At 44.3% G+C, this 27586-nt stretch overlaps 1 long non-coding RNA gene across 1 annotated transcript in view; it reads left to right on the top strand.

The window, feature by feature from the left end:
* The window catches only part of LOC309607565, a 149517-nt gene that overhangs the window by 116639 nt on the left and 5292 nt on the right, over window positions 1-27586 (top strand). The window contains exon 2 of the long non-coding RNA XR_014232450.1: window positions 9768-9922. This is a non-coding gene — a long non-coding RNA (uncharacterized lncRNA). The remainder of the gene's footprint in view (window positions 1-9767; window positions 9923-27586) is intronic.

The raw sequence follows: 27586 nt of genomic DNA, 5'->3' as shown, positions 1-27586 counted from the left end.
TTGTGGGTCTGGGATCCTCTTCCAACAAAATCCCTTCTTTCTCAGTCTTGTAGCTTTACCCTCCTGTGTTGAGCTGGCACAGTAACACTCCTAGGTACAGCGTGAGGGCACACAGCCCAGATGCTGTCCCTCCGTAATCCCATGCCCAGGGCAGACATAACCAATTAATCAGAGTTCTAAACATAGATGTGGTCCCACAGATCCTAAGAGGAGTTTCAAATAGCCTTCCACTTTTCATGTGTATTCTGAGGTCAAACATACTGGCCATTGCAGCCCTCGACACAAAAGTGTCCTAAATAATGTCGTGTAGAAGGATGACATAAGGTTATAAATTGAATACCCAGCTCCAGCTGTGTGGAGTTCATGAGCAATCAGGTTGCTTGGTCTTGTGTTTCCTCCATTCATGATACTTTTGTACAAGCAAATGAATGCAGATTGCAGTCAGCAGGGCTACTGACTATGGTGTTTGGGTGTGTCTTTTTTCCTATATCCACTTGCCACCTCTGCTCTTGTTTACTTAATATTTCTAAAACAAAATTTACTTAAAAAAACAAATTAGCATACACTGCAAGAAAACTTTAACTTGAAACTGTAAATGGAAAATAGAAATTACTTGCCACAAATAGGAAGTAATTGTGAAAGTAAGTACTATGCTATTAAAAACAAATATTATTATTCAGTTCTAGTTGAATACTGTTGTCTTGAAGGCTCTGAGCTCAAGGCCTATTCCCTATCAATTAGCAGAAGACATAACTATTACAGAAGTTTTAAGGACCCATTTGTACCAATATGAGGGTTTTTCTTAAGAAGAACTGAAAGAAAATCGAAGAGGAAATAGCTTTCTCTCTGCTTTTCAATTTAATATTATCTGAAGCTTCATACAGAGGGACCCTGTTCCACCCTACCTTGTCCTATAAAGAAAATCGGAGCGAGGAGGCATGTGTTTCCTGGAGTTAGAGAAGGACGTCACTTCACAGGATATGAGGAAATGGTTTATGCCAGCCCCCTCATTCCCGACGAAATGTGGACGAGCACTTTGCAGGTTTCATGCCCTCAATTCAACTGTTATTTCCAGAGCCTGATTCGAGTGGGTCTTGAAGAGGCAGCTGGCATGGTTGGGGGTGGAGGTGCTCATTACCACGGTAGTCCTTGGCCTTCATCTGGTCCCCACGTGTATCCCTGGGATCAAGCTGCGCTCAGCCTCACAATCAGCCCCACAGGTATCGTAAGTCAGCGGCCAGGTCTCCTAGGAGCAAGTCATTTGATGAGGAAACAGCACGACATAGTTTTGGTTGTTTATGGGACATGTTCCCATGGCTTTCTTACCACAATGTCCTGGGCCCCCTTCCCACTGCCTTCTTATGTTTAAGCAGAGGCTTCTGTTGGCTTACAGCAGGGTTTCTCCACATCCGCGATGATTGACATGTTAGGCAAGATTCTTCTTTGGTGTTTCTGTGGCAGGGGCGGGGAGGAGGGGGGATGGTGCAGGACGGTCCTGTGTACTGTAGGACGTTCAGCGGCATCCTTGTTTCCCTATCCACTATATGCCAGTAGCACCTCCCCCCGCCCCGTACTGTGTGACACCAAAAATGTCTCTAGACATTGCCGAGTGTTTCCCAGGGGGCAAAATCCACCCACCCATCCCTGTTGAGAATCACTAGCCTAAAGGCATTGTATTTCTTGGTGCATTTTGGGATGTAAACAGACCAAGCACCAAGGGGCTCAACACCACCTCGTGTCCTCCCCACTTCAGATGCTTTCTGTCCTCCTCTGACGCTGCCTAGTTACTGGATGGGCAGTGAGTGAGTGGGTAATGGCTGGTAAGGAGACATGGTGTGGTCTTGTTTACCCCTGAAACTCCAGCCTGTGATGCAGCCCATGGCTGATATTAACACTCTGCTTGTAGGACGAATGAGTCTGACAGGCTGCAAGAGCCATTTTTGGTACTCAGGTCATCTGTGGTTTTAAAGACCAACATTACATTGCCTACAGGAGACTCACATTAGCTTTAAAGACACATGTAGCTTAGAGTTAAGGGATGGAAAAAGATATTCCAAGCAAATGGTAACCAAAGAAAGCAGGGGTGGCTATACTTATATCAGACGAGATGGACTTCAAAAATGGTGACAAGAGACAAAGAGATCATCATATAATAATAAAGGTCAATTCGTCAAGAAAGTATAATATTTGTAAATATTTAAGCATCCACCGTAAGAGCATCTAAAAGGGGAAATAAATAGCAGCACAATAATAGTTGTGGACTTTTTAAAAAATTAATTAGTTTATTTTTGGCTGTGTTGAGTCTTTGCTGCTGCACACGGGCTTTCTTTAGTTGCGGCGACTGGGACCTATTCTTCGTTTTGCGGTGCGTGGGCTTCTCATTGCGGTGGCTTCTCTTATTGTGGAGCGTGGGCTCTAGGTGTGCGGGTTTCAGTAGTTGTGGCATGTGGGCTCAGTAGTTGTGGCTCGCGGGCTCTAGAGCGCAGGCTCAGTAGTTGTGGCTCACGGGCGTAGTTGCTCCACGGCATGTGGGATCTTCCCAGACCAGAGCTCGAACCCGTGTTCCCTGCATTGGCAGGCGGATTGTTAACCACTGCGCCACCAGGGAAGTCCTAGTAGTTGAGGACTTTAATACCCCACTCTGAACAATGGATAGATCATCCAGGCAGAGAATCAGTAAGGAAATAGTGAATTTGAACACTTTAGACCAAATAGAACTTGCAGACATATACAGAGCATTCCATCCAACAGCAGCAGAGTATACATTCTTTGACATTGGTCTTAGAAATGGTTTTTTGTATATGACACCAAAAGCACAAGCAACAAAAGCAAAAATAAACAATTAGGATCACATCAAACTAAAATGCTTCTGCAGAGCAAAAGGAATTATCAACAAAATGAAAAGAGAACCTATGGGATTGGAGAAAATATTTGTAAATCATATATCTGATAAGGGGTTTATATCCAAAATATATAAGGAACTTATTCAATTCAATAGCAAAGTAACAAATAATCCAGTTGAAAAATGGGCAAAGGACCTGAGTAGACATTTTTCCAAAGAAAACACACATATGGTCAACATTTCCCTACACGAAAGGGAAATGCAAATTAAAATCACAGTGAAATGTCACCTCATTAGAATGTTAGAATGGCTATTTACAAAAAGGCAAGAGTGCTGGTGAGGATGCAGAGAAAAGGGAACCCTTGTGCGCTGTTGGCGAGAACGTAAATTGGTGCAGCCAGATGAAAAACAGAGGCTCCTGTATGATCCAGTAATCTCACTTCTGGGTATATATCCAAAGGAAAAGAAATCACAATCTGGAAGAGATATCTGCTCCCCTGAAGTCATTGCAGCATTACTTACAACGACCAAGACACGGAAACAACCTAAGTGTCCACTGATGGATGAATGGATAAAGTGTGGTATATAAATATAATGGAATATTATTCATCTAGAAAAGAAATCCTGCCATTTGCAGTAATGTTGATGAACCTTGAGGGCATTATGCTTAGTAAAGTAAGTCAAACTGAGAAAGACAAATGCTGTATGATCTCACTTATGTGTGGAATCTAGAAAAAAAACAACAACAACAAACTCATAGAACCAGTAGATCGGTGATTGCCAGGGGTGGAATGGTGGGGGAAAAGGGTGAAGGTGACCAAAAGGTACAAATTTCCTTTTTAAGATGAATGAGTTCTGGGGAGCTAATGTACAGGATGGTGACTATAGTTCACAATACTGTATTGTATATTTGAAAGTTGCTAAGAGAGTGGATCTTAAAAATTCTCATCACATACACACGCATGCACAAGGGTAACTGTGTGTGTGTGTGTGTGTGTGTAATCATGCTGTACACCTTAAACTTACAATATTACGTGTCAATTATATCTTATTAAAACTGGAAAAACAAATTAAACTTTTAGTAGTATTTTGAAAAGTGGTGGTGTTTAAGGAAGGCGTTCCGGAAAGGAGTGCAGGGTCAGTTGATGGTACAAGTGGCTCTTCTAGTAAATGAAGAACAAGATGATGGCGAGTCACGCGGTACCATCGTCAGCTACTGTGGGCCAGGCAACATGATAGGGTTTTACTTCTTTTCTTCCATTCGATCATTATGACAACCTTACTAAGCAGGTGTTATTATCCACATTTTCTAGATGACAATACTGTGGATAGATAGGTTAATTCACTTATCCAAAGTCAAACAGGTCCTTTCTCCATCACCAAGAAGCTCTGTGACTTTCAGAAGGCCACGCCACTTTCTGTTCCCCTTTATCCTCATTTCTAAAGTTAGGGAATTAGACTAGTTGTTTTGAGCTCGAAAGCTCTATCGCAAACTGGGTGGCTTAAAACAGCAGAAATATATTCTTTCACAGTTCTGGAGGCTAGAAGTCCCAAATGAAGGTGTCAGCAGGGCTACCCTCCCTCCACAGGCTCTAGGGGAGAATCCTGCCTTGTTTCTTGTAGCTTCTTGCGGCTCCAAGTCACTCCTTGCCTTGTGACAGCATCACTCCCATCTCTGCCATCATCTTCAGATGGCCTTCTCCTCTTCTGTCCGTTCTTCTTTCTGTCTCTTATAGGGATGCTTATTGGATTTAAGGCTTACCTGGATAATTCATGATGATTCCATCTCAAGACCCTTAATTATAACTTTGAGGAGTCTTTTTCCAAATAAGGTCACGTTAACAGACACAGGTGTATCTTTGGGGGGCCTACAGTTCAGCGCACTACGCTGGGCTCCTGTTTCCCCAGTGGAAAAGGAAGAAACTCAGTAACACTAAAATTCTAGCCGGTCCTAAAATGCAGCAACCCTCAGCCCTTCAGTAGGATGGTGGCAGTGAGAAAGGGGAGAGAGAAATAAATCTGAGAGACACTGAGATGGAAGAAAGAATCTGTCTCAGTTGTGGCTTTTATAGTCACCACTTTCCCTGGCATTGTAGGGCCAGTCCCAAGGCTGAGTCACCAGCTGGCCCACCTGCCTTTTGAGCCCTTGGGACAAGGTTTTCTTAGAAAATCTACCCTGGAATTGCTTTGACGCATGGCTCACCCCACGGCTTGAGAAATCTCCCAGGTTTTCCGCTGTGTTTGGTCTGCCCGCTCCAAAGTAAACCAAGTTATCACTCAGAAAAGGCCTGGTGATATCCTCAAATTTGCATATCCCAGATGAGGCTGCAAAGCCATTTATCTCTTGAGAGCAGCCTGCTGTGGTCCCTTTTATTTTTTTATGGGATTGTCCTTAAATGGCTGATTAGTTTGGGGTGATTTATAAATGCTTCAGGCTTGGTAATTTCCTCCTTAATGATTGGACAGATTTGTGTCTGACTTTCAGCAGCCTTGGTGTTTTTTTTTTTTTTCGTTTGTTTGTTTTAGTGTATTCTCCCACTGCCCATCACCCTCTACCTACTGCTTCCAGTATGAGTCTGCTTCAGTCAAGGTCAACTTTATCTTTCTGCAAGTTTTCCCAGCATTTAAAAATTTCCCGTCTCTGGTCATTTATTTTTTGGAAAGGCAGAAAACCAGATACAGATAGTTTCTTCTTATTCCCTTCTATTCAGGCTCAAGAGAGAATTGCACTGACCTTGGTTCAGTTAGTTATCTTTTCTGAGCCTTGGTTTACTTGCTGGAAGATGGGAAAATGATAGAATCTTGTTCTACCTCAGGGGTTGTTTGAGAATGGAATTACCTAATGTTAGGAAACTGCTTAGCACTATTCTCTGTTCACAGTTAGCCCTTGATAAACGTTAGCTGCTATTTTTACTATTCTAATGATATGGCAAAAGGCAAGCATGAAAAGTGAGGACATTTTGCACGTTACGCTCTTAAACCCATTTGATCTTTTCACAGTTATTTATGCCTGGCCTCTTTCCAGTGAAGCTTATCTATGGGGAGTCCAGCTTTGCACCACTCTGTGATAATATATCCTCACGTGTTAAGTAACTCCTTTATATTTTGCTTTTTGCTATTTTTAATTTAATTTTTAGTGTAATACATGTACACCAGCTTTTTCTTATGCTGGTTAGTTTTACATTTTTAAGAAATATGGTTGTATTGCTATTTCTTGACTTATGTATTTTAGACTACTTACAGGCTTCCTAAAATGGAGGATGATAGATTCACTTTCTTATATACCCTCCCACAGAGACACAAACCCACATACATTTTCCCCTCTCCACATTCTTCCGTTATTGTTATATTGTAAGCTTTGGTCAAATTAGTATACTGTAATCATATTATTCTTATTATATAAATATCGTTCACTGCTGAGCCATGGAGTATACTATATAGTTAATTTTTCCTTTCTTGTACAGACTTTTGTTTTTCCTGGAGTTAATAATTGCTTTGATTATTTATTTGAATTTGCTTAATTCTCTGTGTACTTGTCTCTCATTTCCTCCCTCAAATATTCTGATAAAACTATAAGGCTCTTCTCAGTATAGACCCAGCACCTCAGATAAGACATAGTTTCCTTTCCTGAGAGGCATTCGTTCTGTACCAACCCGAGCTGGTTATCCTGTAGGCCAGCTGTACCATCATCTTCCAGGGATTTCCTTTTACCAACAGGGAGTTTTCTTTCCTCTTGCGATAGGTATTCTCTTTCCTGTATCTCTTGGAGATTATCCTTGCTTTACTCACTCATTTATCTGGCACAAATCCCCTAGTAACTTGCTGAGAAAGGATACATAGAATGCCAGAAAAAAAAATTAAGTACAAGTCTAAAAATGCAAAGACATTTTATTATTACATTTGACTAATACTTTATTTGGGTATGTAATTCTGGGTTGGATACAATTATTTCTCAGGGTATTTGAGGCCTTGCTCTATTGCCTTCTAGTTTTCAGGTTTAATGTCGAGAAGTCGAATGCTCATTCCTGATCTTTGGTAGGTGATACGCTGGGTATATTTGCCTCTCAGGAAGTTCTTAGCTCTTTTTTCACAGCGTTCTGAAATGCTCTAACGAGTACAGCGGACTTTTAGTCAGTGGCTTGTGCTGTGCGTCCCCTGGGCCATTTAATCCTAGAAATTTATTTCCTGCTGCTCTGGCACGTTTTCTTGTTTTACATCATTGATGGATTCCTTTCCTTTATTTTCCCTGTTTGCCACTTTTGAGCTTTCCATTTTGGACTCTTTGGATTGAGCCTTTAATTTTATCTGTTCTCTTCTCCTTTCCATGTACTTTGTCTTTTTGTTATACTTTCCGGGAGATTTTTTTCCCCAGCTATTTCTACCATGTCTTGAACGGATTTTTTCCAGTATCATATTTTAAATTTCTAGATCCTCTTTGTTACTTTCAGAATGTTTCCTTTTATAGAAATCTGGTTTTGTTTCATGGATGTAATAGCTTTTAGTCTCTCTCAGTATTGTGATTTTGCTATTTGGAACTTTTATTCTATTCCCTGTACTATCTTTTAAAAAAAAATTCTGGATTCTCCTCCCTGCCCAAACTCACCCCAGTCTAATTTTTGCTTTTTTTGGTTTTGCTCTTTCATTTTAGAAGATTGATTTAAGCGTCTGGTTGTCTTTTCCCAGTCATATTATAAGAATCAGGGGAAAAGTTGCTGGAAAGTTAAGTGTGTATGTTCAGGGTATGTGTGTATATATGTTTTAAGTATGTGTACGTGTCTGAGATAGTTGTGTAGTGTTTGGTATTTGTGGTTTGTGTGTATATGATATGCATGTAAGTGTGTTTAGTATATGGGTTTGTGTGTGTTTGGGGCATGTATGTATATACGTCTTTGGGGTGTATATGTGTGTGTGTATGTTTGGGGTATGTGTATATACGTCTTTGGGATATGTGTGTGGGGCGGCGTATGTGTTTGTATTTGTGTTTGTGTGGCGTACGTGTATCTGGAGTGGGTGTGCGCGTGCATTTGTGTTTGGAGTGGGTATGTTTGGTGCGAGGAGATTGATGGCTTCACTGTGAGGTCAGCAGGTGCAGTCCTGCCATTTTATCACGAGACTCCTCAAATGTCAGTATCTGGAGGTATTTTTCTCTCAGATCAGTCAGTTTTGCAAGCTAGGCTCTTTCATCTCTTGCCTCCTCCTGTCTGAGCTCTGCTCCCAGGATGACTGTCGAAGTCACAGTGGACAGAAGGGACGAGGCTTGCGCTATGGGTGTGCAGACTTTTACCGCATCCCCATTTTCAGTTTGATGCCTCACTTGAATCTTCACTGTGCCTTGAGTTTTCATGTTTGGAAAACATGTCTGGTCTGATATCTCCAGATATAAAAATCCCCCCAACTCTTGGGGTCAGGATGGGTCCTGACCTAGCCATGTGGTGTTAGGGGAGATGCCCTGGTGGTTTAAATATTCCTTTCCTGGACGTTGAGCTAATTTTTGTCTTACCCTTATCGGTCGCGCCTTCCTTTAGAGATACCCGGTGCCTCTGGTTCCCGAGTCTTTCTGTGGCCGGTTCAGCATTACAAGGTGACATCCTTGTTGCCTTCCGCACCCACCCCCAACCCATGCATACTTAGGACCCAGCGTTCTGTGTTCAGAACAATTTTTCTGATGTCTTTCAACTCTTGGCGTCTTATCTCCTATTCTCTTCATCTTTGTGAGTTTATACCTTTTTGTACCTTTATAGTATTTATTGAGATTTTTGGGAGGAAGCAGGGACAATTGCATGTGTTCAATCGGTGAAGGCTTTCTAGGAGTCTCAGTTCTTTTTGCTACCTTATCATAAGGTCCGTACGTCTTTAAGCAGTGTGATGGAAAGTGGGAGTCACACACACACACACACACACACACACACACACACACACACACACACATTTACATGTTATATATATTTTTTCTGGGCTAGGTTCTATGCAATACGTGTTGTACACATTTGTTTCTTTCCACATATATTTATTGAGCACCTACCATATGGCCAGGAAGTGTTTTAAATTGGGGTGGGTGGAGATGCCCAGGCTAACAGACATCTCTGTTTGGGGGAACTGGTATTCTTGATGGCGGTAGGAAACAGGCTATAAAAAATATGCAAAGTCAGCGTTGTCAGGGGGTCTTCAGTACTGTGTGGAAAGTAAAAGAGTTGAGTGCTAGAAAGTTATGAGGGAACTAGTTTAGATCGGGTGGTCAGGGCAGGCCTATCTGGAAACAGGACATTTAAACTGACCTGTGAGTGACCAGAGGGAGGCAGCTTTGCCAAGGCCAAGGGAAAGGGCAGCAGGAACATCGGGAATAGCTGGAGCAAATGCTCCAGGTGGAAACGGATGTCACCACGAAGCGTAAAGAAGGGTAGACGGTTGGGGCTCTGCGAGTGATGGGGAGGGCAGTTGAGAAGAGGTTGGGAGACTCAGCGGGATGCGGCCGTGCAATCCTCTAGGCTGGGTGAGGCATCAGAATCTTACCCTAAATGCCATGCGAGGCCGTTGGCCAGTTTTCCTTTCTGTAAGGGGAGAGTAGGGGAAGCAGCAGGATGGGATTGCAGCTTTTGTCAGCTCACTCTGGATGCTCATTCTGGGGCAGAATGGAAGAAAGGAGGCCGGGATGGGATCCACAGAACCTGTAGGAAACTTCCAGGAACTCAGGGAGAGGTGCTGATGGCTTGAGCAGGTGGTGGGGAGAGGGCCGAGAGGGGCTTTGTTTTGGCAGCAGAGGAGGCAGGGTGTGCCGGTGAGCTGGATGTGGGAAGAGAATCACCAAGGGTAATGTCGGGATTTGGGCCTTCTTTGGCGGGCGTCTAGGGAGCAAGTTTATGGAAAAGAGCAACTGAGAGCGTGGTTCCAGAATGTTAAGTTAAAAGGAAAATGTTTTTTATTTCAGTCAGAAAAACAGAAAAACACAACCGTCGTCAAGGATGAATTTTTACCGAGTGAATACAGGCACGTGAGCGCCGTGGAGAGCAAGACGTCTAGCCTCCTCGTCACTCCAAGGTGTGTTGCGATTTGGAGTCTTCTGTGCACAAGGAGGGATGTGAGGTAAGTGTCTGGAACAGGGACCAGGTAAAAGTTTGGGAGCCATTGGCATATGAATGGTATCTAAAGCCAAGGAACCAGATGAAATGAACTAGAAGGAGCGTATGGTAGAACCCAGAAGGTTTTCTGCTGCCAGACTGTGGGTGGTGCAGGCAGTCCGATTGGCAGCCCAGGGGGCGGGGTGACATTAAGGCACTGAGCAGCAGCTGTCAGGTGGGACAGACAGAGGATCATGGTGGGCTGGACGTCAAGAGAGGGTGTAAAGGGGCGCGTGATTGGATACGCTGAACGGTGCTGGGAAATTGGAGGAAGATGAGGTCAGAAATGTGCTCTCTGCCCTGGTTAGCACGAGGGTCCCCTGTGACGCTGGGGACTTAGTTACACTTGTGGGGATGGGCGTCCAGCTGGAGTCAGTGACGAAGGAGACAGGCTTTGAGGAAGTAGAAACAGCAGGAGGATATAGAATTGGATGGATCACGGATGGGAAGGGAAACGGAGAGATGCTGTGATGTTTGCAGGGGGTCCTGGGATTAAGCAGGATTTTTTTTTTTTTTAATTTAAGAAGGGAGATGCTTTTTTTTTTTTTTATGATCCAGTGGCAGGGAAATAATGATGACACGGGAAAGAGTAGATCTCAGCTCTCAGGAAGCAGAACATCCAGAGGACAGTTAATTTTAAGGAATAATGACATTTTCCTGATGAGAACAGAAATTTTAAGCAGAGAAGGGCATCTGCCTGCGGGTCAGGTTGTGGACGTCACGGTGGAGTTCTTGTCTCACTGCTTCCCCTTTGTTCCTGAAGTATCGACCTAGGGCATTGGCTGGGAGAGGGCAGAGGAGGGAAGCCAGGGGGTTTGAGGAAACAGAAGATGTGAGAGAGTCGTTGAGAAACTGGGGAAGTAAATTTACCAGAGAGGTACGGAAATGGCCTGGAAATTCTCGGTGCGCCCCTGGGATTTGTGGGCGTGAATTTCACATGAGGTCAGCCAGCCCCGTGGTAACTTAGTTTCCTGCAGCCACATTCAAATGTTGGGTGTCAGCCTGGAACAGGGGGTGGAAAGCCATAAGTGCCATCACTTAGTCCTCCAACAACCCTCCAGGGCGTGGGGTGAGCTGTCCAGAGACCAGAGCTTGCCGGTGGTGGGGCCGGAGTCCCCGTGCCTCTCGGAGCAGTGTCACTCTGTCCTGCAGAACCACTGCCGGGACACGGAGACAGTCGGTAAGGTGAGAGGGCGGACGGGGGCTTCCTGAAGTTGGGTGCTTTTTGATTTTTAATCTGAGAAAGGGGCCTCTTGATTTGAGCATCACTGGAGAGCCTGGTGCGGGGCGTCGTCCGCTGCGCTTTGAGCCGCGCTGTCCTGGAAGCTTATTCAGTGATGTAGCACCTGCAGAGCCCTGGGCACGGGGAGAGCCCTGGGCACGGGGAGAGCCCAGCGAACCCGCTTTGCCAGCTACTAAGGCCTCCGTAATGTTAGTGGTGAGGATGATAATGATTTTTTTTCATAATTGTTCCTAAGGCGCCACTAGTAATTACTGTGCTAGGCCCATTGCCGACAACCTTCCTTCTCCCAAAAGGGAACAGGGATTGGAAGAACAGACGTGTCTGTGGCAACCACTCAAGGAGAGAGCAGATACCTGGGCGACCCTGGGCAGCCAGATCCCGCGCCTCAGTGCCTGCAGGAAAAACAAGAATATCAGGGTTTACACAAAGGAAAGGGGCCACCTCTGTGTGCCATTGCTCCCTGAGCAGCCCGGGACGGGGCGCTGGGTGCCTTCCGCACCAGCCCGAGCGGGTACCACAACTCTCTCCCTGAGACGTGCTGGAGTTGCTCTTAGCACAATATTTATCTCACCACGTAAACCAATCTAGCTGGTTAGAAAAACAAGTTTTATTGCATTCTTAGGCAGTGCACTTAGGTGGCAGTGCACTTAGTTGTTTCTGACAGTAGAAATAACTTACCAGCATAAAGGCCGGGTAAATTGGATTAAGAAATCACTGTGTGCTGAGAAAGTGGACAGAATAAATTTAGAAATGGAACAGAACAAGAAAAAAAAAAAAAATCAGGGAGGAAGAGTGAACTGGTGGCTGAGCCCAGCTGCAGAGCTGGAATCTCTGAGTTCAAATCCCAGGTCCTCTACTAGCTGTGTGACCAGGGGCAAGTTACTTGACTTCTCTGTGTCTTAGTTTACACACTCAATGGGGAATTCAATGAGCAAATAGATGTATTTAAAAAGGCCTTCAAACAGTGCCTGTACATAGTAACAGCTTGGTAATATCAGTTATAATATAACAGAACTTTGGAAAAATTAGGATGTGGGCTCTAGGGGGCTGGGACTGGGGTGAGGGGTGTAAGTTATACAAGTAAGTTATACTTGTAGTATAACATTTAAGGGGTGCCAGAAAGCTCAGCAATCGAGATATAAAGAGGACTTTAATGTAATATTTTCAGAACATCAAAATGCATGATAAGAAAATATCAAAATTGTAAAATAAACATAAGATGTGACCCTGTAACTGCCCCACCCTGCCTCACTTGCCTTGCTCGAATCCCAGCCCCTGATTTCCAGTAAAACTTTATTTACAAAAACAGGTGGCCAACACAAGGGCCAGAGGTTGATGCTTTGATTTCTTTGAAAAGGATTGCATTAAAATATTATTTATCCTTATCATTGAGGGTTTTGGCACCCCCTTAAATTTTACACCCAAGGTTAGTTCCTCACCCTAATCCCAGCTCTGGATGTTTTCTTTCTCTGAGAGTATCAGAGAAATTCTAAATCATACACTGACCTCAGAGCTCTTAGGGGCAAACAGGAATTTCCCCGGAGCTGGAGGACACAGACGATTAATTGATTACGTGCATGTGGCAGTTTGGGATAGAGTGAGGCTGTCGGAACTGCTCTGAGGTCACCTTAAGACTAAACTTCCAACCCAGAAAGGAAAAAAGAAAATCTGATTTCACATAGTTTCCTTCTGCCCACAAAGTGTATTTTTGAAAATAAATTAGATGCAGCGGGGAGGGAAGGGCCAAAGCACGGAGAGGGCTGGATGACAAATTCTAGTACCAAGAGTTGCTGCCTTTCGCTTTGTTGTTTTAACCTTCTTGGTCCTCTTCAAAAAGGAGGCATTTGTCAGCACTATAATCAGCTTTAGTGCCCTTCGCGTTTATAGCTTTGAATTTAATAGAAAGGACATAAACATATACTTTTCATCCATTTTCACTGTTACCTGCTCAGCTCAGACAACAGCTAGGATTATCATAGCCCTTCGGAGGGAGATATTATGAGCCTGTGCTTTATCCCTGCCCTAGCAGAGCCATAAAGACGGTGCCTCCGTGTGCAGAAACACACCGTTGTTAACACGACCCGGTCATTTTCACAGCCCCCCACCCACCTTATTTGTTAGGATTAATCCCCTCTTTTCAAAGCTTAAAGTCAACCAGCGTTTAGCTCTCCCCTGACAGTTGCTCAGATATTGCAGTGGGTGAATATAAAACGCAGGCTGTGAACTGACCTTTCTCGAGGGCGAATAAGCCAGAGCTTGGAGTTTTTGCTGCTTCGGCCCATCAGCTAGGGCAGTGGCACTTCTGCATCATTTGGACCCAGAAGGCTGCCAACACAGCCACTCGTTCCCGAGAGCCAGGGAGGAAATGAGCTTTCTCGCTGCCTTAGCTGCAAGCAGCCAGTGAGATGTGAACCAGGCCAGTTAAGTGGCCCCGGCCTCGGGCCCTGTGAGTGGAAGAAGACGGGGTGCAGTGTCAACCCGGGGTAACGCAATGCTGTTGGGAGGCATTGGTGTGACTGCCACATCCCAAAGCGGTAGCATGGGGGTTGTGATTACAGATTTTGTAGCTTTTTTTTTTTTTTTTAAACTTCCTTTATTAGTAGTCAAAGAAATGGAAATTAAGGTAACTGGATAATTAATGATTTTTTTCAAGATTTTTTGATGTGAACCATTTTTAAAGTCTTTATTGAATTTGTTACATTATTGCTTCCGTTTGATGTTTTGGTTTTTTGGCCCTGAGGCATGTGGTATCCTCCCCAACCAGGGGTCGAACCCGCGGCCCCTGTACTGGAAGGCGAAGTCTTAACCACTGGACCGCCAGGGAAGCCCCGATAATTAATATCTTAAAATTATAATATTCTTTGCTGCTGAGGGTATGAAGTGGGAGTTTCTTACCGTCTGCTGGTCAGATTTTGTAGCTTTGCAGAGAACCCAGCAATGAAAAGAGTCCTTTAACTATTTAGTCTGATGTGAAGGAAAGTGTATTAGAAGTCACTTAACAGAAAAACAAGATATATCAAAATACGTGCACACACACACACACACACACACACACACACACACACACACACACACACATATATATACACATACCAAACGACCATCCTGTCCTAATGAGGAAATTCTGATGCAGCAAAACAAGGATTAATTTTTTTCCTTTCAATACCATTCTTTGGCTTGGGTGCAGGTAGGGAAGTTGTTTCTTTGTGTTAATGTGAGTTTTGTGACATCCTGGATGGTATAAAAATTATTTAGTAGTTCTTAAAAAAATTCAGTTTATTAAAGTCATACTCTAATTTTTCCTTAAACTTTTTTTTTAATAAATTTATTTATGTAATTATTTATTTTTGGCTGCATTGGGTCTTCGTTGCTGTGCACGGGCTTTCTCTAGTTGCGGAGAGTGGGGGCTGCTTTTTGTTGAGGTCCGTGGGCTTCTCATTGCGGTGGCTTCTCTTGTTGCAGAGCACGGGATCTAAGCACGTGGGCTTCAGTAGTTTTGGCGCGCAGGCTCAGTAGTTGTGGCTCGCGGGCTCTAGAGCACAGGCTCAGTAGTTGTGGCGCACGGGCTTAGCTGCTCCGCGGCATGTGGGATCTTCCCGGACCAGGGCTCGCACCTTTGGCCCCTGCATTGGCAGGCGGGTTCCTAACCACTGCGCCACCAGTGAAGTCCCTAGTTTTTCCGCAAACTTTTAATTCCAATTTCTCAATCTCATGATCTTGTTTATAAATCTCACATTTTAGCCATCGCATTAAAGGAGATTTTGTTTGTTATTTGAGATAATTTACTATTAAAAATATAGGTGATTAAACCTTTTTAAACATTTTAAACTTAATCTATTAGCTGATATATTTAATTTCCTTTTTAAGAACTTCAGTTTATTCAGTCATATGGAGAGAGGGTCTTTACAGAGGTGGTCCAGGTAAATTGAGGTCACTGGGGTGGGCCCTAATCCTACACGACCAGTGTCCTTATAAATGGGGAAATTTGGACATAGAGACAGAGACACACAGAGGGAAGATGGTCACGTGACACTGGAGTCAGGATTGGGGTGAGGCATATACAAGTCAAGGAACACCTGAGGCTACTAGAAGCTGGGAGAGAAACATGGAACAGATTCTCCTCTGGAGCCTTCACAGGGAGCGTGGCCTGCCATCACCGCAATTTCAAACTTCTACCCTCCAAAACTATAAGACAATAAATTACCGTTGTTTTATGCCACTCAGTTTGGGGTACGGTATTATAACAGCCCTAGGAATTGAACCCACGTACTGAGGATGTTAGTTTCTTTCTGCCGGTTGGAAGGATATACCTCAGCTTTAGAGTAAGTTGACCCCATCTTATTTTTAAAAACCACTCTTGCTTTTCCCTGGCCTCACTTCTTGTTGCCATCTCCTCAAATGTCACCTCCTCAGAGAGGCCTTCCCTGACCCCCCTGTAGCGGTGTCCACCCTCGTTCTTCATGACCCACCTGTGTTACAGGCTTCTTCAGTCTGGAGTCATCCTGTTCAGGTATTTGTTCGTTGTTTATTTGCTCTCTCGTCTCCCATCCTTCTAGGACATGAGCTCCAGAAGGCTGAGGACCTCCTCTGCTGTCTACAGCAGGGCCTAGGACATGATGGGCACCTGATCAATATTTATCCAATGGCTGAGTCTAAAGCAAGTTTGAGATAAAATAGAGCTCCCATCTCTAGTTCTTCACTCACTACTGTAAGTTCTTCTTCCTCCTTTCTGCCTTCCCTGGAAGATCTCAGTGGAAAATCTAACTCCCTCCTCCTTCCTCCCCTCCCTTTTTCCCTTTCCTCCCCCTCCCTTCCTTTGTTCCCCCGCCCCCCCCCCACTCCACCCCCGTTTATTCCTTCCTTCACCACAGTATCACCAGTCATCTCCCATGTCAGAGGCACTGCACTAGGTCTCCAGGTGTCCTCATGGAACTTAGAGTCAATCAGAGGTGACAGACATTCAAGTGATTGTCAGCATTTTCATACCTTTTAGGAAGTAATTTAATACATTTAGGAAGTATTCCAAGGTGCTCTGCATGTTGACGATGGGGGACCTTTCTTAGTCTGCAAGGTGCCTGTGGATGGCAAAGCTTCTCTGAGGAGATGCCATCTTACCTGGAACCTGAAAGGAGAGGAGGAGTGACCGGGGAGAGAGGCGAGGAAGAGATTCTAGAAAATGAAACTGTGTGTGCTAAGGTCCTGAGTGGGAAAGAATGCTCTGGAAGAAATGGAAGAAGACAAATGTGGCTAGAGCACCAGTAGGGCTGGAGCAGTCATCCTCAGGATCTGGGGAATGTTCATAGGAGCAGTGAGAAGTGTAGAATTTAGGCGTAGGGGGGACATGATCAAATATATATTTAAAAGAGATCAGTTTTGACTGCCTCGAGGAGGAAGCATGGGTGGGGTGGGCAAGACTGAATTTGGAAGACCAGTTAAAAGACTATAGTGGTGGCCCTGCTGAAAAATGCTGGTGGCTTGGGGATGGGGATGCCTGGGTGGCTGGGTGTCCCCCCTCTGCTAACAGACAGCCATTTGTGTGGACGGTGTTTCCCTGGTCGTCTAGCGATGGGATCTGCTAACACATTCCACATAGCTGGGCGGTGGAGCGTTGGCACAGCTTTCCTGCAAGTGGTAACTCTCAAAATGCAAAAGGATATTGCAGTTCCCCTCGTGGGATTGCTAAATGATGAAACGGTGGAACAGAGGTGCAGAGATGATTCTGCTAGCGCGTTTACTGCAGAGCTGGTTAGGAGAGTCAGACATTGGCAACAGTGCAAAAGTCCCGTCTCATGGCGTGATTGAAGACATGTGTGTACCTATGTGATGGTCCACCAGGTGCCTGTGAAAGCGATGATGCAGATTTTTATTCATTTACGCAGGAAAATGTCCACGGTGTCTTTTTTATGGAGAGAAAGAAAGTTACAGAAATTATTCTATTGTTGTAAATAAGCAGACAATTGTGCTCCAGCATGCAGGCAAATATAGAAATGCTTCTTCGAGTATTTTCTTGTGTAAGAGACTCTATAGGCTTGCTCTCATTCTGGCAGGAGGAAAAGAAAAGACTGGGGGAGGAGGGTTGAGGTGGTTGCTTGTGGAGACGTAAGGACAGAGGCAAAGTGACCTCATGGGATCACTCTCAGTCATGCCGTTGGTTTTATGACTACCCTTGCACTCGAAAGGAAATCCTGAAAACGTATTCTTGTTTATTTAAAGTGGTGCTCTTGATTTCACGACTGGTCAGAGGGTCGGTCATGCAGGGAGCGGTTAAGAGCGTTGGCCTTGGAGTAAACCTGAGAGTGCCTGGCAGCGCTGCTGCTTGCTGTGTGTGTGTGTGTGTGTGTGTGTGTGTGACTTTGAACAGGTCACTTAGACTTGCAGAAGGCTGCCATCCTCACCTGTGCAAAGGCACACACTTCAGGGGGTTTCCTAAGAGCCAGATGAGATTTAAGAGCTTAGCTCAGTACTTGGCACATGGTAGATGCTCAGTAAATAGTAAGAACTTGTCACTGCTGCTCTTTTAGCACCTACCTGCTCCCAGACACCTGACAGGTTCTTCGTGATTTTACTTGGCTTTTACAGCCCCTGGGGACACAGTAAAAGGAGGATCATGTAGTGATAAGAGCATGGAATGTAAACAAGAAGCTGGGGTTTTTCTACTCTTGGTTTTCCATGAACCTGGTAGGTGACCTTCAGTACCACTCACCCTCCTGGGCTAAGTCTCTTTAACTTTAAAGTGAGAAGGTTAGACTGAGAAAGCTTCCAACTCTATAATTCTATGACTGCATGGCCTGAGGACCTGATAAAACCTATCTGACTATCTTGTTGAGGCTTCCAGGTAGAGGCCGGTTATCTGTGTGCCCTAGGCTAGAAGGCGTCTTTAATGGACTCATAGCAAAGAATTCAGTTTCTGTTTGTTTTCTGATCCTGTTGCACCAGCTGATAGGCCTGCAGAAGGCTGTTATCAACAATTTATGGTCACCTCCATGCCTTGCTCTTATCAGCAAAGCTAATCATATTTTAAGCTTTTTGAGTTTTTCTGCTTGGAATAATTGCTTGCTTTTACTGCCTAACAAATCTTTAAATGATAGTTTGATTCCTTGGTGTGGGAGAACTGGAGGATGTTTCCTACAGACTCCAGCTCTTTCTGCCCCAGGTAGGGACCTATGAGGCGAAAATGGCAGTGACTAACTTTTCCTTTCTCTGCAGGGGTGCCATGGGCCTCTGTCTGTCTGGCTTTATATTGGCTGACTTCCTGCTTTCTCCTCCGTGTGTCCCTCTATCCATACTGCAAAGCTCATTACCAGCATTTTCCAATTACTTTCCTTAGTAAGTTGTTCTCAGAGATGTGATTGGGTGTTGTGAAAAGAAGTGCAAGATGAAAAAAAAAAGTTGGTAATGAAATAAAATTGGAGTCTTTGTTGATTATATTTCTTTTTTTAAAAAATTTATTTTATTGAAGTGTAGTTGATTTACAATGTTGTGTTAATTTCTGTACAGCAAAGTGATTCAGCTATACATATATATACATTCTTTTTCATATTCTTTTCCATTATGATATATCACAGGATATTGAATATAGTTCCCTGTGCTGTACAGTAAGACCTTGTTGTTTATCCATTCTATATATAATAGATTGCATCTGCTAATCCCAAACTCCCAATCTATCCTTCCCCCATCCCTCCTCCCCCTTGGCAACCACAAGTTTGTTCTCTATGTCTGTGAGTCTGTTTTGTAGACATGTTCTTTTGTGTCATATTTTAGAGTCCACATATAAGTGATTATATTTCTTTCTGTTTTTTGGAGACTGATAAAGTGCCATGTCATATCAAAGTCACTGGAGAGTCCTGCAGTCAAGAAATAATGTTTCACTTGGTTTAATCCAACGTATCCATATTCCTTTCAGAATATGGAACATTTCCATGAATAATACTTCTTAGCATCTTGGTAAACTGATATTTTGAAAATATTCAGGATTGTGCGGTTGACCCTTTGAGCAGAGCCAGACTCGAATTATGGCTTCTGTTTAGAAGAATCCTTATGAAGTGTTGTAGGTTTGACCACCAGCTGCCTTGCTAGGGGGTGACTGCGTGAGTCGTCTCAGCCAAGGCTCCCTCGCTCTCCCTCCTTCCCCACCGGGATGTGTGCCCCTTCTGGGGGCTCCGTGAAATGTCTTCTCTCCCCTGCTTCCGAGGCCTTTGTGTAGCTGGGCCAGGCTGCCAGGGCCAGAGGTGTGGGAAGCAAAACCTTCTCTTGCTCCAACCACCTTCCTGCAGCTCTGGGGCGGGCCAGAGGTCCAGTAGATGTTCTGGGCCCTGAAATCCTAGGGGAGGGACCAGATTCTCCTCTATCTTCTTGCTCATCTAACATTGGAAATCTGGGCCACCTGCTTCTTGTCTGGAGACTTGATGGTGCCAGTTTCCACCCCATCTTCCTCTCACATGTAGACCCAGGGGTGACGCCTGTACCTGGCTCTTTGGAGACGGGCTCTGATTTTATTTAACTTTTACATAGGCACTCAAAAACCATGCAATGATCCTACTTGAGAGGAAGCAAGAGGAGCAATAGGAAACTTCACTATAAAGGGAAGCCAGGGCCCCGTTCTCCTCCGTGTTCTGTGCTTGAGTGTGCTTGTTTGCTAGGGCTGATGTAATGGAATACCACAAGCTGGGTGACGGGAAGAACAGAAATTCATTCTCTCACAGTTCTAGGCTAGACGTTTAAAGGTCAAGATGTTGGCGGATTTGGTTCCTTCCAAGCGCCGTGGGTGACAATCAGTTCCAGGCCTCTCTCCTAGCTTCTGGTGGTTTGCTGGCAATATTTGGCATCCCTTGGCTTGTAGAAGCGTCAGCTCCATCTCTGCCTTCATCTTCGTATGGCCTTTTCCCTCGGTGTGTCTGTCTCCAGATTTCTCCTTTTTATAAGGACATCAGTCATAGTGGATTAGAGCCCACCCCAAGGATCTCATTTTAAATTGATGACCTCCTTAAAGACCCTTTCTCCAAATAAGTTCGCATTCTCAGATGCTTGGCATTAGGACTTCCATATATTATTACGGGGGGTGGGGCAGTACATAGTTCAACCATAACTTTGAATGTGAGGGAACACCGGCATGGTGATGATATTATGGCATCCCTCACTCCAGATGGAAGCTGGGGGAAGGGGGGCTGTTGACATTGCCTTGCCATGCCCTGTGGGAGACTGTGGTATACACAGCACCGGAAGCCTCAAATATCTGGGACGTAGCATTCATTTCATGCTTACAGAGCATCAGTCAGGTTTGCTTATGTCATCTCATCAAATCCTTATGAAAAGTACCCCACTTCCCTAGAGACACTCCTCCCGGGTGCCTCCCCTGACCTCTCCAACCATATTTCCAGTCATTTCCCTCTTGTTTTCCTGCTCAAGCCACACAGGACTCATTTCCTCAAGAGGAATCCATTATCAGGGAGGTAGGCAGAGGCCAGACAGGAAAATCAAGGGCAAAGGCATTTGCGACCTCTCTGGCAGAGGCTCTTACACATTCGAGTCAGGCCATCATATGTGCTGGGGGCTGACGGATTGTTGAGGAAGTTTCTCAGAGCAGTTCAGGCAGGAAGTACAGAATAGCTTATATTGGACAAAAGTCAGAAATAAAGCCGAAAGACATTTCTGTGTATACAGTGCACTCAGAAATTCGTTTTCCACCCAGGGTGTGAAGGAAGGGGAGCTTGGGGAAGGGGAAATGGCCCTTCAGGGAGTCTAGGAGACGCATGTGTGCCTGAGAATGGCGCAGATGCAGGCAGTTTTGGCATCTCTAGGGACGTGTTGGTCCCCAGCTGGACAAAGCCAGAACGTCCACCTGCATCGTGGAGCTGTACCTGTCCAGGTGTAGTTAGAGCCACACGTAACTCTCAGTTTTAGGAAAGCAGGTTGCATCCATGGCAGTCTTCCAGCTGCTTCTTGGCAGCTGGGGCCGTGGGAAGAGAGAGAAGGATGCTTGATTTTTGAAACCATGGTCTCATGAGGAGTCCGAAAATCTGGATGATGATGGTCTGTGATGGTCAACCTTCTGTGTCCACTTGCTTGGCCATGGGGTGCCCAGTTATTCAGTTACACGTTATACTGGGTATTCCTGTGAAGGTGGTTTTGGATGAGATGAATATTTAAATCAATAGACTGAGTAAAGTAGATTCCTCTCCCCAATGTGGGTGGGCCTCGTCCAATCACTTGATGTCCTGAATAAGATGAAAAGGTTGCTATTCCTCTCGAGTAAGAGAGAGTTCGTCCTGCCTGATGGCCTTTGGACTGGGACATCAGCTTTTTCCTGCCTTTGGACTCAAACTGAAACATTAACAGTTCCTGGGTCTCGAGCTGACCAGCCTTAGGGCTACAACCACACCATTGACTCTTGTGGGTTCGAGCTCGCCAACTCACCCTGCAGATCTTGGGACTTGCCTGTCTCCATAACTGTGTGAGCCAGTTCCTTATTAAAAAAAATACCTTTCTATCTACATTCATCCATTCATCCATACGTATGTGTACACACACACACACACACACACACACACACAAACACACACACACACAAACACACACACACACAAACACACACACACAAACACACACACACACACAAAAACACACACACACACACACACACGTGCACAGTGGTTCTGCTTCTCTGGAGAATCTTGACTAATACAGGGTCTCAGCTAGAAATTAGCAAACTAGGGCCCATGAGCTAAATCCAACCTGCCATCTGTTTTGGTACAGCCCACGAGTGAAGAATGGTTTTCCCTGATAAATATTTGTAATCGATTTGACGATAGGAACATTTATAATAACTTTGATCCCCAAGTAAGCAAAATGTTACCCCTCCACACTCTAATTCCATTCTTCTCATTAGTAGACCTATATTACTAAAAATTGTTCTCATATACTTTGAAATTCATCAATGAAAGTTGTGGAAATGTGTTTTCTCTCTTCTTATGTAAGTACCTACTTAACGTCCTTGATTTTGTGTCTGGGCCCACATATCCTAAGATATTTACTGAAAAGTTCTCTGGCCCATCATCTAAGTTCCGACTGTCCTATAACTGAAAAAATGTTGTGGGTATCTTAAAGACATCTACAGCAGATTTTTCCCCCTTTATAACTTTAAAAAGTATCTATGTTAATATTCTGCAGGTATCTTTTTAACATTAAAAAAACAAAAAAAAGGAAATTTTCCCAATGGATGTAGTTAGAGCAAAGATTGCATCTTTTTTCTGGATGAAGGTGAATTCAGGGGAGGAGGAGAGCGGCCTCCTCTGAGTCTCTCAGGCCGGCTGGCATTGTGTGTTGTGCTGACCGGAGCTGGGTCTTTACAATGTCCTGAGTAGCAGCCTCGATTTGGCCCCAACCCCTTCCTCTGGCCCCAGGCACCTTGAATCACTGCAGTTGTGTTTGTCATTGCTTTCTTTCATTTGCCGCCGTTCATCTCCTTTTTATGAAGCCGCCTTGAATTTGTCTGGGAGCATTCTTTGTTTATTGTCTTGAAGTGATGAGAACTCGGAGGGCTTCAGAATAGAGTGTAGAAAGTCAGACTGCCCAGGGTCTCCCGCCTTGCTTACTGGGCGACACCTGGGAACCCCTTTGTCCAAGGTCACTGAGAGTTCATCCTGAGGGGAGACCCAGCCAGGCTCTGCAAATGATGGCCTCGGCTTCAGTAGGCCCTCCTTGGTGGTTTTACACGTGCCGCCAAACAAGAAAGGCAGTCGTGCTCACAGAGAAGGGTAGGTTTTTCACCTGCTCGTTAAGCTAAGAGGAGACCTACCTTTGTGTTCCTGGAGAAGGTAAGACTCTGGATCCCACAGTCAGAGATGGGACTTGTAAGATGCAAAATGTGGCCTGTCAGGCAGTCTGATTCCATAGGAAGTTTTTTCCTACCCCAGGCCTTTTGTACTTGCAGTTCTAGTTGGCTAGGAACATTCTGGCCCACACTCTGCATGGCCGTCTCTTTCTCAAACTTCAGATCTCAGCTTAGGTGTTGAGAGTGGTCTTTTTCAGCATAAAGTACAATAACCCAACTGAGTGTCCATTCAACATATTTTATAAAGCCCCTACTTTGTCCAGGAACTGTTCTAAGAATTAGGGATAAAAACAACCAACCAAACAAAAAACTTCACAACCAAAACAGTCAAAATTCTGTTTATTTGCAGTGTTTCTCAAACTTCGGCATGCATCGAGTCATCTGAAGGGCTTGAAAAAACAGACCGCATGACCCCTGAGTGTCTGAATCTGTTGGTCTGGGGTGGCACTCGAGAATCTGCATTTCCAATAATATCCCAGGTGCTACTGCTGCTGCTGGTCTGGGGACTCCACTTTGAGAACCACTGGTTTAGTGGGTAACGCTCCTCTCAGACCAGTGCTTGTTTGCTTAACATGATTTGCAAGTCTTTTTCTTTCTTTGTTTACTTGTGCTTTTTTTTTTTTGCCTCCCCCTGCCCGAATGGGTACTCTGTGAGGGGGGAATCATCTCTGCCTTATCCTCAAGATAGCCCTGGTGCCAGCAGAGTGACCAGCACATAGTAGGTGCTCCGTAGATACTTGAAGGACTGAGAAGGAGTGGAGGCCGGCAGGCAGCAAGCAAAAGCTCTCTTTGCTGTTCCTCCCTGTGTCTGCCCTTCTTCATTTCGCCACTTCCACGATCCATGAGAAATCTTGGCAGGTGGGACAGGTAGAACCTGGGTTAGCTTGTCATCCCCAGTGAAAACCTCAGGTGTTCGGTCAGATTACTGAAGTGAAAGCAGTTCTTTATGCCTCAAGGGGGTAAGATTGTAGAGCAGGCAAGTGAGAGAGATCAGGGAATGGTGGGTGTCCACACATATGGGATGGGTGGCGCGAGGGAGGAGATTGCAATCGGAGACCTCGTGACATTTAAGCATCCAGACTGTTCTAAAAAGAGCTCCCAGAATTTGGGCAGTGAGATAACTCTTGTTGAGAGTTATCTTCGTGCCTGCATTTTTTAGATTAGAGAGAAGTTTGTGCTATGAAATCTCCCCACAGAGGCAACAAGAGGCCAGCCTTCTTTATGCCTGGACACAGACCTGCCAGTTACAGAAGAGCCCTAAGTGTCTTTGTACCTCCCATCTGGCATCTTAAGGAGTTTTCTAAAAAGCATTTTGGTATTATTTGGCACCATTTGTAATTGATGAGTCCTGCGAGAGAAACCAAGTGTCTTAATCCATTCTGTCTGCTGTAACGAAATACTACTGACTGGGTGGTTATAAACAGCGGAAATTTATTTCTAACAGTTCTGGAGGCTGGAAGTCCAAGATCAGGATGTTAGCAAGCTCAGGTTTGGGGGAAGGCCCTCTTCTGGGTTGCAGGTGGCTGTCTTCTTGTTGTCTCCTTACATGGTGGAAGTGGGGAGGCCTCTCTGCGGGGCCTCTTTTATAAGGGCACTAATCCAGTTCACGAGGGCTCCGGCCTCCTGAGCTAACTACTTGCAGAGGCCCCACGTCCTAGTACGTCACCTTGGAGAATTAGGTCTCAACATAGGAATTTTGGGGGGCACAAATATGCAATTCTGTAGCACTAAGGTAGGCGTGACCCATGCCCCGAGCAGTCCCTAGGCCCAGGAGACATAGGTATAATTTGTTTCCTGGGCACCCAAATTGTAAAAGCATTCTCAGCACAAATGAAGGGTCACCAGCTTCCTTTTGCTTTGGATCCATTCTACCTCAGATGAGATCCAACGTGGCATATGGGAGGACTTCTGCAAAAACTGTGGACCCCCTAGGACTGCAAATAAAATGTGGCACTTGTGTTCATTTTCTGATTGCGGGGGTGTGTGTGCAGCTCTCCTCAATGCTGGTAACAATCTACACACCCAAGAAGCCAAAGGGAATTTGGTTTGAGATGTTAGAAGACATGAGTTATTTTTTTAATTGTGATTATTTATATACGTATGTATATACCTATATATGAATATATATCATAAAATTTGCCATTTTAATCATTTTTAGGTGCACAATTCAGTGCATTAAGTACATTCACACTGTTGTGCAACTATCACCATTACCTGTTTCCAAAACTTTTTCATCACTCTAAACAGAAACTCTGTACCCATTAAGCAGTAATTCTGCATCCCTCTGCCCCCCAGCCCCTGGTAACCACTTAAGTTTCTGTCTCTATGAATTTGCCTATTCTAGATATTTTATATAACTTGAATGATACAATATCTGTCCCTTTTTGTCTGGCTTGTTTCACTTAATGTTTTAGGGGTTCATCCATGTTGTGATGTGTATCAGAACTTCATTGCTTTTTTTTTTTTTTTTATAACTGAATAATATTCCACTGTATGTTTATACCACATTTTGTTTAGCTCTTGATGGATACTCATGTTGTTTCCATCTTTTGGCTGTTGGGAATAATGCTACTATGAACATTAGTTTACAAATATCTTTTCGACTCCCTGCTTTCAATTCTTTTGGGTTTATGCCAGGAAGTGAAATTACTGGATTATACGGTGATTCTACATTTAATTTTTGAGAAGCCACCAAACTGTTTTCCAGAGCCGCTCTAGCATTTTTACATTTCCACCAACAATGTACAAGGGTTCCAGTTTCTCTCCTCCTTTCCAACACTTGTTATTTTCTGTTTTTCTGATAGCAGTCCTCTTAGTGGATGTGAGGTAGTTTCTCATTATGGTTTTGAATTGTATTTCCCTAATGATTACTGATGTTGAGCATCATTTCATGTGCATATTGGTCAGCTGTATATCTTCTGTGGAGAAATGTCACTTGAAGTCCTTTGCCCGTTTTTAAATTGGGTTATCTTTTTGTTGATGAGTTGGGTTAAGGTGGGCCCCTATCCAACATAAGTGGAGTTCTTTATGTATTATAGACAGTAAACATTTATCACATAGATGATTTGCACATCCTTTCTCCCATTCTGTAGGTTGTCTTTTCACTTTCTTAACAATGTCCTTTGGTGTACAAAGTTTTAAATTTTGATAAAGTCCAATTTGTCTATTTTTCTTTTGTTGTTCATGCATTTGGTATCATATCTGAGAATCCACTGCCAAGTCCAAGTTCATGAAGATGACCTGAGGTTTTTTGGACTAGGAGATCAAGTCAACATTTATCATGTCTTTGCTTAAGATAGTACTGATACAGTGGTCCTGTGAATCCCCTGAATTATATGCAAAATTTTCTGCTTTTTCTGGCACTTTACATGTGTCTCTTTGTTAAAAAATATATAACACTGAAGCATTTTGGTGTAATATGAGTTTCCGGCTGATTGCTACGGAGTTTTGATTGTGCACATCTCCCAAGGCATTACTTTGAGAGGCAGGTGTCCTGGCTTACCCTGTGGACCTTGAACATGCTCATTGGGTCTGGTAGTGGATCTATCATACTTGTAGGTCTTTTCTCTTTATATAGGATGAGGATTCACTGAGCTCTCGTGGGTTTTAAGAAACACAGTTAATATTTGGCCTTGTTACAAAATGTAAAACTACACACCAAAGTATATAGTTCTTTTGGAATTACGCTTGATGCTAAATGAAGGAATGACTTCCAAGCTTGGCTTATAAATTGTGCTTGTTGCTCATAAGGAAAATGAGATCATGGTACATAAAGTAGGTATTAAAGATGTGCTTCTGGTAAGGAGGAGGGAAAAGCAAAAGGGTTAATGGAGTGGAAAATAGAAACAGGTCACATTCCTGGAAAGGCTGGGTCAACAAGAGCCAGAAGATTTAAAACTCAGCTAAAAATTGGTCACGTATAAGTCTCCCCTCGGAAGTACCGCTTAAAATGTTGGCTTGGAATCCAGCAAGCGGGCATGCCCATGTACTTAAGGAAACAAAGTCCATACGTACGGGCAACAGGGCTCAGGTCAGACTGAAGGGGGTGCTTAGAGGCTCATTTTTCCATCAGCCCCCAATACCCCTTGTGCCTAAGACTCAGCTCGAAAACCAAGTGGGCAGGTTTTGTTTGTTCATTCTGGGTAAATGTTAGGCATTTGCAAAGTCAACATTCCTTGCCTCAAACACCCTGCTTCTCAGAAAATGGAAAAGCTTAAATCGTATTTGATTAGGATTTATTCAGCCCCTCTATGCTCCCAGTTCATTGGCACCGAGAAACTTCTTTCTGGAGGTGGATGGGCCTTTGGGACCTTGCGTCCTCTGCTTACGGCACTTTGGAGATCATTTATGAAGGCAGGAAGAGCTGATTGGGTGGCAGCAGGGGTTGGAAAGCCTCCCTCTTTGACAGGAGTCATCGACATTAGTTTATACAGCAGGGGACCATTCAGGAGAGTGTTTCAGGAGCCTGCCTACTTAGAGAAGCTGTGTGGCCCTGAAACGAAATTTCCTTCTTCATTATGCATGTGATGAGACCATTTCATCAGATCAGGTCCTTC

This window comes from Balaenoptera borealis, assembly GCF_965194805.1.
Source record: "Balaenoptera borealis genome assembly, chromosome: 12".
NCBI classification, from domain to species: Eukaryota; Metazoa; Chordata; class Mammalia; order Artiodactyla; family Balaenopteridae; genus Balaenoptera; species Balaenoptera borealis.
Note: the sequence above shows the minus strand (reverse complement) of the source record. Positions and strands in the feature narration are given on the sequence as shown.